At 40.3% G+C, this 14,170-nt stretch overlaps 1 long non-coding RNA gene across 2 annotated transcripts in view; it reads left to right on the forward strand.

Annotated features, from left to right (window-relative positions):
* The window catches only part of LOC138687694 (uncharacterized), a 46,548-nt gene that overhangs the window by 9,640 nt on the left and 22,738 nt on the right, over window positions 1-14,170 (forward strand). For both annotated transcript variants that reach the window (XR_011326808.1, XR_011326809.1), the window contains one exon: window positions 1,472-1,551. This is a non-coding gene — a long non-coding RNA (uncharacterized lncRNA). The remainder of the gene's footprint in view (window positions 1-1,471; window positions 1,552-14,170) is intronic.

Raw genomic sequence — 14,170 nt, forward strand, 5'->3', positions numbered from 1 at the left:
TCCAGAGATCTTAATGCAACAAATACCCTTTGGCAATACCATGAAGCTTGTTCTTTAGTTTGTCTAATAAATACCTGACCCTCAGTTTGCTAGTATGCTAACTTTTAAAATATTACTTTAAAAAAAAAAAATCTTGTGTTTTGATGATTTCTGGGCAAATGTTTGTATTGGTCTTAAAAAACCCCAAAACACAAAAAAAACCCCCAACACCCAAAAAACCAACTCTAAACGCAGTTATTAGCAAGACTAATTATGTAGAAATGCTTGCTATCTTACTGCATGAATGGCCTACAAATAGTAAAGCCAAACCTGGGCTTCCACTGTAATTAGTAAGATTATATGTTGACATAGCATTCATCTGAAGAATAGTTTAAGCCATAACTTAGCATTTATTTCCAAACTTGAACAATTAATTTAATGGTAGTTTTCTGGACTAATTGGTGTTGCCCTCGGCACAATTGCTAGTGTTACTGTGGCTGCAGATAGCAGGGTTACCTGATTGATAGCCATTCTTTTTTCTTTTTTTTAAAAGAGCAGTCACCTGATGACAGGATGGAGGTAGTGGACACAGGTTAGCACACAGTCCTGAACAGGTTTTATTTAGAACATGATCACCTTAAGGGTGCTCAGATGTTGGAACAGGTTGCACAGGAAGAATGTGGGATTTCCATTGTTGGAGATACCAGAACTTGACTGGACAAGGCTGTGAGCAGCCTGATCTAATTGGCTCTGTTTTGACCATGAGACTGGATTTGATGACCGTCCACCTTAATTCAGTCTATGATTCTATTTTCTTCTTATGTGAAATATACTGAGGGTCTCTTCTGAATTTGCATTTCAAACCTTTTTAAATTCTTAATCTAGAAACTTAGTCCAGACCACAATTTTCTACTTTACTTATAAGGCTGTTATGTGGAACTCTATTAAAGGCTTATCTTACTGTTGTTATACACTACATCTGCTAGTTGAAGCCATGACACATTCCTGGTAAATCTGGCCATGCTTCATGTCCTAATTGTTCAAAAATCACTTACCAATAATTTCTTCTAGTATCATCTTTTATCTTTCCAGTCTCCCACTTTTTTTCTGGGTGTGGATTTGGTGCTGCACTCCTGTATTTCGTTTGTATGTAACTTCTTTTTCTTGAGGACTGTGGTATATGTTTTTTTCTTTTTAAAGATGGTCCCTGATGTATCACCTGTATGGACTTTGGTAAATACAGCACCTCTACTGTGATAACTGGAGCAGCTCCTTTTCTCTTGTTCTGCATAATACTTTAACTCCTATAGGTGGAGGGCATGGGGACAGAGTTAGGTTTGGCATGAAAGCACTGTTTATTGTTTAATGGAGGCAGTGTTTAGTCTCTCCCCGGGAGCTACATGTTATAATTGGCTGGTATCTAGTAAATAGTCATCCTTTGTAAGGTTGACCACACTAACATTGCTTTTTCTGCTGAGCAATTTTCTGGCAGCAGCAGAGATGGATCTAATTTCCAAAATGCTAAACTGGAGACTGCTGGGATTATTGTCCTTCTGGATTTAGTTGGTGTAGGTGAGTATATTTAAAAAAAAAAAAAAGGATTCTCAGAAAACCAGTGGAATTAGGCAGACAATTTAGATTCACTTTCAATAGGAAGCAAGCATCTAACTTCTATTTGTGCCCTCCTGGAAATGTGTTTTCCACTTGCTGTGTTCTCCTAGGGTTTAGCCTTTCAGCAAAGCTGTCAACAATATTGGGTTTAAAGCAAATTTGCTTATCAAGCATTGTTTGGGGTAGTGACTGGCTAGGACTACCAGTCACAATCACCATGGACCATACAGGAGGTGTACAGGACAAGTAACTTTGTAAATGTATTTTTACATGTATGAGTCTGCCTGTAGTCTGAGTGAATGCCATAGTGTTTGAAGTGGTGCAGTCACCAGAGTAGTTTCAGTTATGCAGGTAAGTCTTCTGTAGCAATCTGAGGGGCAGTGAGAGGCTTGGATGGCTTCAAGGTATGTGGCTTGCTGCACTCTGTCACAACTACCAAAGTATGTAGCAATATTTTACTTCTGTGGATGCATATTGCACTTCTGTGTGCAGTTATAATACAGAGCTATGCATGGATGAAATGCAAAAATAAACAGTCTTCCATTCTTTTCTTTTATCCTAGTATGTGCACTTTTAAATGAGATGAATCACTAACTTGACTTGGTTAACCTTAGGGGAAGGCCTTTTAATTATTAACTTAAATAGTTGTGGGAGTTTTGCACATTTTGCTCTAAGAATGTCGTGCATTTTAGACTAAAATGGGTTGAGTGTGTCTTATCTGACTCTGTCAGGATATTTAAAATAAACAAATCTTTTCATATCCAATACAAACCCACTGGCCGAGACCATTGAATGAAATTAATCTTAAGAGGTGCAGCAGTGATTCCAACTAACAAGAGCAGTGCCCTTCCATACAGCCATCATGTGCAAGAAAGAGCTGGAGGAGTTAGTGAAGAGCAGTGCAATTTCAGAGAGTGGTGTAAGAAAGCGGGGAAATGGGGGGTCTCATTTATGAGATGTAATATTGCACTCCAAGGGCTTCTGCACAGATGCTGGGTGCTAAATGAAGCTCGCTTAACTAATCTGTATCCGTCCTGAACTCATTTTGTGTAACAAACTGAATAGTGTTGGAGTGGCAAAGGGCATGTAGGTCTTGAGGCGAGAGCAGGTGAAAGATGCATAATCACTTTATATAGAAACAGTCCAGAAATACAGTACAACAGACAAGTAATCCACTGGTGGATGTGGAATTACTGCAGTGACTCTAAACACTGATGTAGAGGAACAGACTTCTTGAATCCCCTTTGAAAGTGTAGTAGTAGAGAGCCTCACCCGTAATATCCTGTCCCTCAGGAGGGAGAGTGAGCAGGATTCAGATCCCTGGGGTAGGCACTCTGTGATACCACAATACCAACGTTTAGCTAATACCTTAAAAAACATGGACACAACTACTCTGAAATAGCTAAAGCTGACTGCACATACATTTCTTGATGTTAAGATAGCTAGATGATTCTAGACAATAAATGAGATGATAAAGAAAGCACCATCATTCACTGTGGTGCTTAAGCCAGATTTTATGTGTACAGATATGTTCACCAAAATCAATAGCCTTACTTATGTGATTGAATTCATGTGTCTGCTTAAATGTGTTGCTGGAACGGAGTCACATACTTTAAGCTACGGCGTGTGAAACAATGGGCTGCAGGGAGAAAGTACAATCCCCAACAAAATTAAGAGCGTGAAAAGGAGGAGATAAAAATATGTATTTGGCTGTTGTGATATGCAACTCTGAGAGAGCTCAAGTTTGACAAGTGGAACATATTGTGCATTGGGGATTAGTGTTCTGGCAGGTGGATTGTTGCTGACTTAGAAATAGGTATTTTGATTTGTGGTGCAGTCTTCTGAATAGTTTTTCCACATTTTAGTAGCCAAAAAGGTGTATAAGGACACGTAGGAAAACCTGTTAACTACTAATATTTATTCTGATGGTGAGGAAGCATTGCCAATTAGATACCATTAATGTTCTGGTGAAAACTCGTCTTTTTGCATCATGAAGCTGATAAAACAATAGCTAATCATTGAAAAAACCTCCATGTGCTCATACCAGATTAGGTTTCACAAGCAACATTCCTGTGTCTTACAAATGAGCTGCCATGGCACTGTGATTCCTGAGCTATGAGAAAATGTTTTCTTTGGTTTACAGGTAGGTTAATATTGGAAATTCCTATGAACAGTGCCAGATATTATTTGCTCTGATAAGGAACAACAGTTTAGTTTTTATCTTGTTTGGGAGAAATACATCAGTCATCTATGCTCAGATAGCACGGAGGTAGCAAATTTCAAAATGATCTTTAGTTTTTTGAATCTTTCTACTGTAGCTAAAGATAATTTTAGGCAGGTACAAAATGGGGTTTTTCACCTCTTTATGTTTTTTCTTCCTCGTGACACGTTAATTGGGTTTGAGTTGTGTTTTAAAAAATTTGCCTGTTTTTTACACTAATAGCTCAGGTACTGCTCCTAAAGTCAATACAATAAATGAGGGATTAGTTAAATTAGTGATTTTCAGTTTCATGAAAGTGAAAACTGAGCCATTAGGAAAAGATTGCATTTCTAGAGCCTTACAAGCATCTTTTGTAAATGTAGTTATTTTAATGTTTATTCTGTTTTTAAGTATTTGGGGATCACTTTTGCTTACTTTGGTTGGAATGGACCAGTCTCCCTCTTGATCAACTTGTCTGCCTGGAAATCTTGAGGAAGAGGAGGAGGTTCTTGGGCTTTGTGGGGCTTTCTCCTCTCACTTCACCAGTGGCATGATTTCTTTCAGGCTTTTTCTTCAGCAAATGGCCCATTAGGGATGTGCCTGCAGCCTTTAGTCAGGCCATACACCCACTAGAGCAAAGCCAGAGGTCTGTAGTGTAATTGAATTCTGCTCTGGTAGGGATTGCACAACTTGACCGGAGGGGACCTATCTCTGAGAAGTGACTGATCAAAAGGCAAGCATCTCAGTAATTGGCTTGCCTGTGGATAATTGTCATTTAGTATGTTTTGCTACCACCCATGGCTTAAACTTTAGAACAGTTGCAGTAGTTGGAAGCTAAATATAAAGGACCCAAGCAGTGGCTTTCAACATGCTGAATTAAAATATAAATGCAGCATGAAGTGACCTGTGGACCTTTATCTTCCTTGCAAGAAGAATGTGTGATTAAAACAAAAATTAACCCAGAAAAATACTTAGTGAAGAATATACTGTCACTGACCTGGATCAGCACACTGACATAGTAGAGTGGGAATTATCCTTGACAGTTTATATAGATCTTAAGATGATGTAATAAATTTTACAGTATGAGTATGAAATATTGTTTAGTTTACAAATGTGTTCCTCATGTTTTTTCCTTAGTGGTTCTATGAATCCTGGTTCACTGTTGTGAATATATCATTATTTTTCCATATTGCTGTCAAGTAGAATGCCTGGAGATTCTTTGGTTAAGCCATGGTATGAAAACACATTGTGTCTACAGAGTCTGGGTCTAAGTAGTCATGTGAGTAAGAACATGGGACCAGGCTCAGTTGCTTAGTCAAATGTATCAGTAATGTGCATAACGTACCAGTGTTCTGACTGTTAATTGTGGCCTCATGTTCATCCAGCCCTACAAGGATGTTGTCTTAAAAAGCAGTCAGCTATTAACAAAAATGTACCAAATAATTTTCAGTTATTTTTTATAAATTATTATCTTATGTAAGAAACATGTATCTTTTTCCCCACTGACAAATGAAATAAGCTGTTGCAGGAGTTTTCTGTAATGCTGGAAAGTAAACGTACCTCTAATAGTTTATGATGGCTTGAAATCAGCATTGGTAGAATGCCTGAAAATTCCTGCTTCCTGTTGAAAGCACATTCAGCACACTGGGACACTTTTGTCTGGATGTGATATGTAGAAGGTCTACTTTTTTTATTTACACTAAATTTTCAGTGATTCCTGTTATTTCAAACCGCATACACCCACACAGCTATGTTTACTTGGAATCTGTCTTGACTGGAATATATCAGGAGTAATTGGGTTGGTATGCCATCTTTTGTTGATAATTGGAAACTCTTGGATCTGATACAAGAAGTTAACAAATTCCCTGTATTTAGCCATATGTTTTAGAAGTTCTTGCAACAGCAATTTTCAGGTCATTTGTCTAGCTGGAATTCGAGAAGAAACATATGGCTACTGCTTATGTCCTGCCTTACTATTCTTAAGAGTATTATTTCATAAACAGAAAAGAGCTCATTAGCTGGTAAATTATTCATAGACCTAGCTGGAATTATACCAGATATGCACAGGGACTCTTGAAAGGGCCTTTTTTAATAGCCTACATTTGGAATTGTCTGGGCAGAGATATATTTCTCTTTTCACTAAGACAAATAAAACACTACAAAGCTGTTCATATTGGGTAAATCAAACTGTATGGCAATTTCACATAAAATACTTCTCATGTGTGATTAGAATAGAAAAACTTGCTAATAAAGAAATCGTGGATTTAGCTGTAACTTGCATTCTGATGAGCTGTATAAAGCTGTCACTTATAGTCAAGTAATTAAAGTGCTCATATGCATAGCAAAGATGACTTTTTTTTTAATTTAGTGGCTACATCTGCTTTAAGACTATTCCAGATTACAGTTCCAGTGATCCTTCATATTAATGTTAAAATATTCTCTGGTGCCACCTAATGGTAAAATTAAATTACTCACTTTAAAGTGAGAATAAACAATGGGTACCCACCACATTTATTATTGCACTTAGGTCTGTCAGGATCAGTGCTGTGGTCTGAATATATGTATAATAAAAAATGGCTCCTGACCCAAACTGCTTCCAATCAAAACATTTCACTGGTAAAGGAGAAGGAAGTAGTATAGGTTCACTGTACTTTTAACTGTTTTAACTGAAACAGTTTTTAAAAGGTTTGGATAAAAGCCTGAACCAAAGTAACCAGAACTTAAATCAAAGCTGCATTCTAACCTGTAATTTTGTAAAAGGACAAATTAAAAACTCCATATGCTGTTCACCCTTATTCTATTAGGAATAGAAAATTCAGATAGGGATCCTAGGTTTGTGTCTAGATTTCTTTTTTCTGTATTCTTGCCACAGTGTCGCAATTTGCTGGCCCTGCATGATTTCCAGGAAGCAGAAGGATGCCTCTCTGAACATGAGAAATGTGGATGCATGGCGATAATGCCACTCATTTTGTACCATCTTCGTAGCCTCCAAGTGTTTTGGTGCAGTTGTGCTGTCTGCATAGTTGGTAGCTCTACAGTGAATGGGCTCCACAGGGCAGAAAGTGTGCTGGAGGATGTGTGAAGGGACCCCTCTCCAGCAGGTGAGGGTCTGTATGAGGCAAAAGAGGCTGCAAGCCAAAACAGATCCAGAAACTACAAAGTCTCATGAGACACTCAGAGGAGGTCAGGTTCTTGTAGATGAATTATAGCTTGGAAGCCAGTCTCTTTACCTGCCCAAAGTAACCCTTAAGAGACATGGATCTGCTCCTTCCTGTGTGAAGGCCGTAGGTAATTCTTTCTGGTTTCCTTCTCACACACTTAAGATTTAGTCTTTCCATTTTTTTTATTCCATTTGCTTACATTTAAATACACTTTAGCAGTGGGACATGAGCATGCTTACAGTTTTACCATTGGATGTCATTGTGCCTTGCTGTGACAATTTACATACTTTTCTTGGGGAGTGGGTGGGGAACTGTTGGGGGGGAGGAGTAACCTCCTGCTCTAAATGAAGTAAAAGTGTATGTGAATATTTTGCTAAAGTCTGTAGAGAAAGAAACTGTAGTGGCAACATAATAGATGTAATTCCTTATCCTTATAAGAAGCTAGTGGGAGGGATAGTGTAGCCAAAGGATGTTGCAAAAGAACTACTTAAATGAATTATTTCTCAATCTTCTGGAAAAGAATGTTCAGTATGTTTTGACTGATCAATTCTGCTATCACACATTTTCTGAATACCTGGTTAAGATGGAATTAATAGAGTTGAGGCAAATAAACAGCAATACCTTAGAGACAAGGAACAGTTTTATCCAAATAGCTGAAATATTAGGTTTGCTGCCAATTTCTGAGACTCAAAAGGCTATTAAATAATGTAATTGTCAGTTAGTCTAGTCAGAAGTGACTGTGCCCAACACAACGTGAGCTGTGGATTTCCACTCTAATGTCCTGTTTTGAACTATAGACTTACAGGTTTTTTGCGTGTTCTGAATCACCTTTCAGTTCCATCTTTGAGTCCTTTCTTCAAAAATAACTACTCTTGCAAACAAAAATTATTTGCATGAATAGGAGTTCTGATATCACTTCTAGAGAAGTTTCATTTCAAAGTGAAACCATCTACTTTTTAGCTATAGAATAGTTGTATTTGGGGGTTAGAAGTGACTTCTTTGTAGTTAATTAAATTCTATTCTGGGAAAAAAAAAACCAAAACAAACCCTGCACCTTGCTGCTTTCTCAAAGGTATTTTAGAAAGCTGAGCATCAGTACATGTGAATAAGATGGATAAGGTAGTTACTATAAAGTAGCATTTTTTGCTTTGCATAAGCATGACTAGGAAGGAAAATACTATAGGCCAAATTGTTTGCAGCTGTAACTGTTGTGGTTTCATTGAGTTATGGACAGATTTTAAAGGTTTTGTCCCAATAAGAGATAATATGTACAAAGCACTTCTGATGGTCTAGCCAATTTGTGGGTTCTCAGTCTGAGCTGAGAAACTGGCACTGTATGCTTTTGGAAGTCTGGCTTTGATGCCTGTGCCACATTACAAACCCATAGGTTTTGGCCCACTTCTGAAACTAACTGCCTGAATACAAATATTTGAATATTTTTCAGGTCAACCCAATAATAAAACTGTTTCCTTCTTCAAGTTGTAGATAAAGAAAGCAATCCTTCTCTCTGGGTGGATGGCTGTTGTCCTCAAAAGCACTGATCACTGAGAGTAGTGCTTAATATTGGTTCCCTCTTTGGTTGATATTCTTCTATATGAAAAAAAGGCCAAAGAATCCTTCAAGTTAAAACTTTCCACCATATACAGTAAGCATCCTGAGGCTTCCTGACTGTCATTGTAAGCAAACTGTTGCTTTCATGGTCCTTCATGAATCTGCAGCTGATAATCCAGAGTCATGGGTACTGTCAACTCCAAATGCTTAAAAATCATGAAACTGGACCCAAGTCATGACGCTGAGCTACTCTTAAGCCCAGTAGCTTATACATACAACTACTTTCTATGTATCAAGAATGTGAAAAGGTAAAGGAAGGAATTAACTCCCTAATTATAGGGGTGTAGTGGGTGAAGCATTAGGAATAGAACCTTTAGCACCACTGCAATCGATAGCAATAGTTCTGCTTGTCCCACACCACTAACCTTATCACAACATTGCAAGCATCCTGGAAACACGGTAAGAGCCAGCAATGCTGTGCGTGGTGTTGGTAGCTTCATTAGTTCCTGAAATTACAGGAAACTCAATTCTGACCCATCCACTCCTTTCAGTCTCCTTTGTACTTTTTTCCATTTCTGAAACATTTGAGTTATGTCTTATGGCAAGTTTTTCCAGTCCCTGCTCATGGTTAACTTCTAAGACAAGTTCAATGAGATTTGAAAGCATGGATTTGTTTAAAGAGCCTCGTGTGTGTCTGGGTGAGTGTGTGAAGAGCTTTACCTCTCTTCCTTAGTAGTCCCTAGAGCACATATTGTTCAGGGATGACTTGATATCTGCAGATACCACTGTGCAACTTCATGTAAAGTTGTTTGGAGCATAGGTTTTATGAAAATGAAGATGGGCTCAAGAAGAGGCCTTATGGATTCCCACCTATACATCTTACAAATGTATATCATAATGTCAGTTGCATGCAGAAGCATTGACTTCAAATAATTTTCTAGCCAAATGGCACTCATTCTCAAGAGCTTTGCATCTTCCTTACCTCATTAGTGAGGCCTAGGAAACTAGTCAGGTTGCTAGATGTGCTTCTCAGCCATTTCTCAGAGGTATACCTGTAAAATGCTCCACTGGGACATGCAGAAAAGTTGGGTTTTTGCACTCCTATAACTGAGAGATCCACTCAAATATCCAACTTTAAACTTTCTGGTTATGTCTGTGGCCTTAGAGATAGATCATGCCCTAAGCTCATAGTGGAGATGCATTTAACCTGTTTAAAGCCATTGCCAGGCTCTTCATGCTTCCACAGAAAGTATGGGAGCCCACACAGGTACTTTCTATTTTTAAATCAGATGTTTTTCTCAACCATGGTACCACCTCAGCCATGCTGAGTAGTACTACTTTGAGTGTTACCGGGCTGGTTTTGACCTATGCACCTGAGAAGAAAGTGAAAAGCAGAAGTGCTAGGCTTTGACTATTTGCTTCAAGTCCCTGTTTTGGTTTTGTGTTTTTAAGTAGCTGATCTGTTAGATGTGACATCCAAGTCTTGCAGCACATTACCTTAACGGTGTGCTGTGTGTGGTTATTTTGAGGCCTCTAAAGGAGACCCAGAGATTGAGTATTTCCTTACGAGTCACAGTCTTGGTACAGACAGCACACTGCATGCTGAGTTCTTCTATTTGTGTGAGTCATGAGCTACAGGAATACTAGGGGCTTAGTGGGTTTATGTGCTGGCACTGAATCTCTGAGACAGAAATGACTTAGTAATGAAGCTCAATCAAGCACAATCTTCCTTCTGCTGGAAAGAGAATGAAAAAGTGATTGGTATCACAGTTACCACTGTGGTGCTGGTGCCTGGAAAATCATGCAGGAAGGGCCAGGACTGATAGATCCCACTGGCAGCCTTTATCAGGGCTCCTGTAGAGCCCTGCTGAAAATGAATGTCATTCTGAAGAAATCTCTGTTCAGGCAAAAAGGCTTCCTGAGTAGTAGGCAACTTACAAAAATGGGAGCTGGATGCAAAACGTGGATCTAGGCTGGGCCCTTCCTTTCCTTAGAAGCTTCTAACAAACTCAAATTTTACCTCATTACCTTCAGATTCTTCATGGTTTTTTTCAGTTCCCACCCTGGCCTCTGAAGGTCTCCTTTCCTACTGGGTTCTGCTTTCAGAGCTAATTACCATAGGAGTCTGAAACAACCCTCTTCAAACTGAGCTCTGAGGTCCCCTTCTCAGAGTCTCTCCTGTGTCACTGATGCCAATACCTGCAAAAAGAAACAGCACTCTGGTGCTTACCTTTTCACTCTACTCTGCTCTCAGCCAGGGGAGGGCTGCTATTGTTCAAATGCTTTTGTAAGTTTGAGGTAGAGGAGCAGCATTGCAGACAACCTTCCTTGGAGCAAAAGCACTATAGGACAGTGTATACCGTTTTCCAGAGATGGCTCTTAGTCCCTGTAAGCAAATCCTCAGCCTCTTGCAGAGGCTGTAAGATCAGTGACCAAATTCCCCAAAGAATAAACCCCTAACAAACTGGGGTCTGTTGACCATGTCCCAGAGTACTTGGTGGGGCATCCAGCTCTGGTGGGAGGTAAGCTGCTGCTAAGTGTTGTCAGTGAGACGGGGAAGTAGTGCTCCAGTGACCCTCTCTCAAGGCAATGGCGCTATAGGAAAAGATACGGAGTTGTCAGTGGGGTGCCTGCGATCACAACTTGCTGGGCAGATTGTGTCTGAACTAACACACCCCACTTCAACCTCATGAAATCTGTGACTGCCCTCAACACCACTGTATTTCTCTGTTCTATAGGAGGTTTGGCCCCATCAGTGATGACAGTCTTGAAAGTCTCAGAGGCAGTGGGAACACTGGTGTTACAGTCCTTTCAGCAGGTGCCTATCTCTTTTTGTTCCATGGCTGTCACTTTTTATGCACTTTAATTTTAAACAAACAAACAAAAACCCCAAACTTGGAACACTTGAAAGACTAAAAGGAAATAAAATGTAAGCTCCTTGGATTTTTCTTCTATCCGTTCTGCCTTAATCTTATCAGCAAGGTACTTGGCTTGTTAAATTTGCTGAAATACTTGCCCCTGATAAGCCTTATCAAGTAAGCTCTTTCTGCTTCTTATACAGCCTGACACTGCCCTCTCGTGCTGGCAGGCCTGGCAGCAGCATGGCATTTCATGTGCTGCCTGGGATGCTCAACCTTCTGGCAGCATTGGCTGCTGGAGCGACAGCAGCTCATGCCAGCAGTGGTTGTTAGCCCAGTACCTTCTAGGCTCAACCTTGAATTACATCATGTTTCTTTGCAGAAGAATGCAATGCAGGAGTGCGACATACTTATTGCTTGCCTCTTCTAGTAAATTTAGCTGCTTTTTACAATGCTATTTCTTAATATTCCTTGACTGACTTGCCCAGGAAATACCTGTTGTTTTGCAAGAGAAGCGCATTCACCTGTCTGCGCTTTGTTACACTGTTGGTTTCTCAATTCAGCATGTGCAGAATAGGTAACACTGATGAGCAGCCATGCATCTGTTGTTCACCTTCTTCCCCAAAGATGCAGTCATCTATTTTGGTTTGCCTGGGTTTGTTATTTTGCTGAAGGAGTGTTCAGCTGCCAAGTCATCCATTTTTCTTTAAATGCCAGAAAGCTTCAGCTGCTTTTACAGCACCTGAAAGCCTTTGGCATTTTGGGGTCACTGGTTTGGACTTGCTGTCAGTGCTAATATTATTTGACTTCCAAAATGAGATTTTTAAGCCTTGTGCAAAGCTACATGTAGCTGGGATGTTTAACTGCAGTGTCCATGGTTCATAAACTCTACCCACCAAAACCCAGCAACTAAAAGTAATGAAGCCCAAAACAGGGGTGATGTGTATACATGTAAACAGACAATGTGTCTTTCAAAGCAATTAGTGAGCAGGATTTCAGTCCAGCACCTGGGACCAAAATACCAAGACTATTTTTAACATGTTACTTAAGCTAGAAGCAAGTCTTCTGAGTAGGAAGGCAGTAGCCAGAAAAAACATGCAAAGTTACAAAGATGAAATAAAAAAAATTTGCTCAAAGCTGTGAATGCATCCCTGAATGTATTTGTGGGCAGATGGGGAACAAGTTCTAAAAGACTACCAGATCCACTTTGACAGGTATTTACATTTGCTAGGAAACTCAAAATAACAGGGAATGACTAAATGGGCTATTGAATACAGGAGGAAAAAGGAATGACAAAATAGATGATTCTCAATGTCTGTTAAATAATAACTCACAAATGTCATCAGTCCTTGAACCCAGTGTCAGAAATGTCTACACTGGTTTTAGGTAGCAGTATCTTTCAAAGTGTATAACTGAAATGAGCAATTATTACTGTCTTAAGTTAATGTTTCAAAGTTTCCAGCAACAGCAGTTGTATGAAATACTGGAAAGTGATGCTGAAGAGCTCCTTGCTGTACTGGTTTGTGGCTTACGGGCACATACAATGGCAAACTTAAAAGCCTGTGCTTTATTATGTCACTGTTTCAGATACCTGCACCTCATTTCCAGAATGCAAGTGGTGATTTGTGAGGCTGAGCCCACAGGGCAAGGGGATGTGGATATGAAACCTGTTTTCTCTTATTACCTGCCTTCTGTTTTTGGTACCCCTGACCCCCACTTTCCATGTAGAGGGGTGGCTTAGCAATGGGAGCAATTCTGTAAAAATGCTGGAAAGAGATGCATGGCCTCAGGCTTTGATCTCAGCTGTGACAGGACTTGAGATACGATAGCTGGAAGCACACAAGAGCTGGGATGCACCACTGAACCCTAGGAAAAATACTTTGGCCTGATAATGATGTTGAGGAGGTACTTTAGATGATCCACAAAAGCAAAGCATTGCTCTTGAACTCTTCTCCATGAAGATATCTGTCTGCACTTCCTATGTGACTTGGATTCAGTGGGGATGGGGAGCAGATGGGAAGAGCTCATGACAGCTTAGGACAGGCTGGACTGAAGGAAATGAGCTTCCCTAGAAATTCAGCAAGAATGACTGCAAAAAGCATAAAGAAAAGAAAGGAGGCAAATGTGGCTTGGGAAATGCTTATGATCAGATGGCAGTAGGCAAGTACTAGTCAAATGGGAGGGAGAGAAGATGGAAAGATGCCAAACAGCTTTGAAAGAGAAAGGCTTCCGAGTGTTGAAGATGGGGAGCTGCGCACATGAGCAGTTGGTAGGGATAGGAAGAGCACCAACGGTGTAACACAGCACCTTTTGGTTTTGTTGTGGATAAACCTCTGAAACTTCGCTTCCATGACAGCAGTCAGCAAAGTAACATCCAGCTTAAACACCAGTGTGCCCCAAGGCTGCCCCGTAAGCAGGATATGGGCATGAGTGAATTGAAAACAGGTTTGCAGTCTGGTGTGCGCAGGTAGAACCACAGCGGAAAGATCAATGGAGAGGAATATTCTCCGCTGCTCCTGGGGTCTGTATTATAGACTGTGGCTGGCTGCACGCATAAGCAAAGTGGGCTGCTACCTGGAGGGCAGCTTGCCTGCTCCGCTTATATTAGAGGCAATGGGTTTTGACAGAACGGCATGTTCCTCTCTATAGTCGAGCTTTCCCTCCTGTGTGCAGGGGCCTTTGCTGATGGAGGGATGTTATGTGTGGGTGGCAGCTCCTCCTGTGAGTGAGGGACTAGCATCAGCCCTCCCAGCAGCAGCAGTAATCAGTGCTCTGCTTGCGTGAGCCTGGGCTGCAGGAGCAGTAAGCTG

The sequence above is a fragment of the Haliaeetus albicilla genome, chromosome 11, assembly GCF_947461875.1.
Source record: "Haliaeetus albicilla chromosome 11, bHalAlb1.1, whole genome shotgun sequence".
Classification (NCBI taxonomy): domain Eukaryota; kingdom Metazoa; phylum Chordata; class Aves; order Accipitriformes; family Accipitridae; genus Haliaeetus; species Haliaeetus albicilla.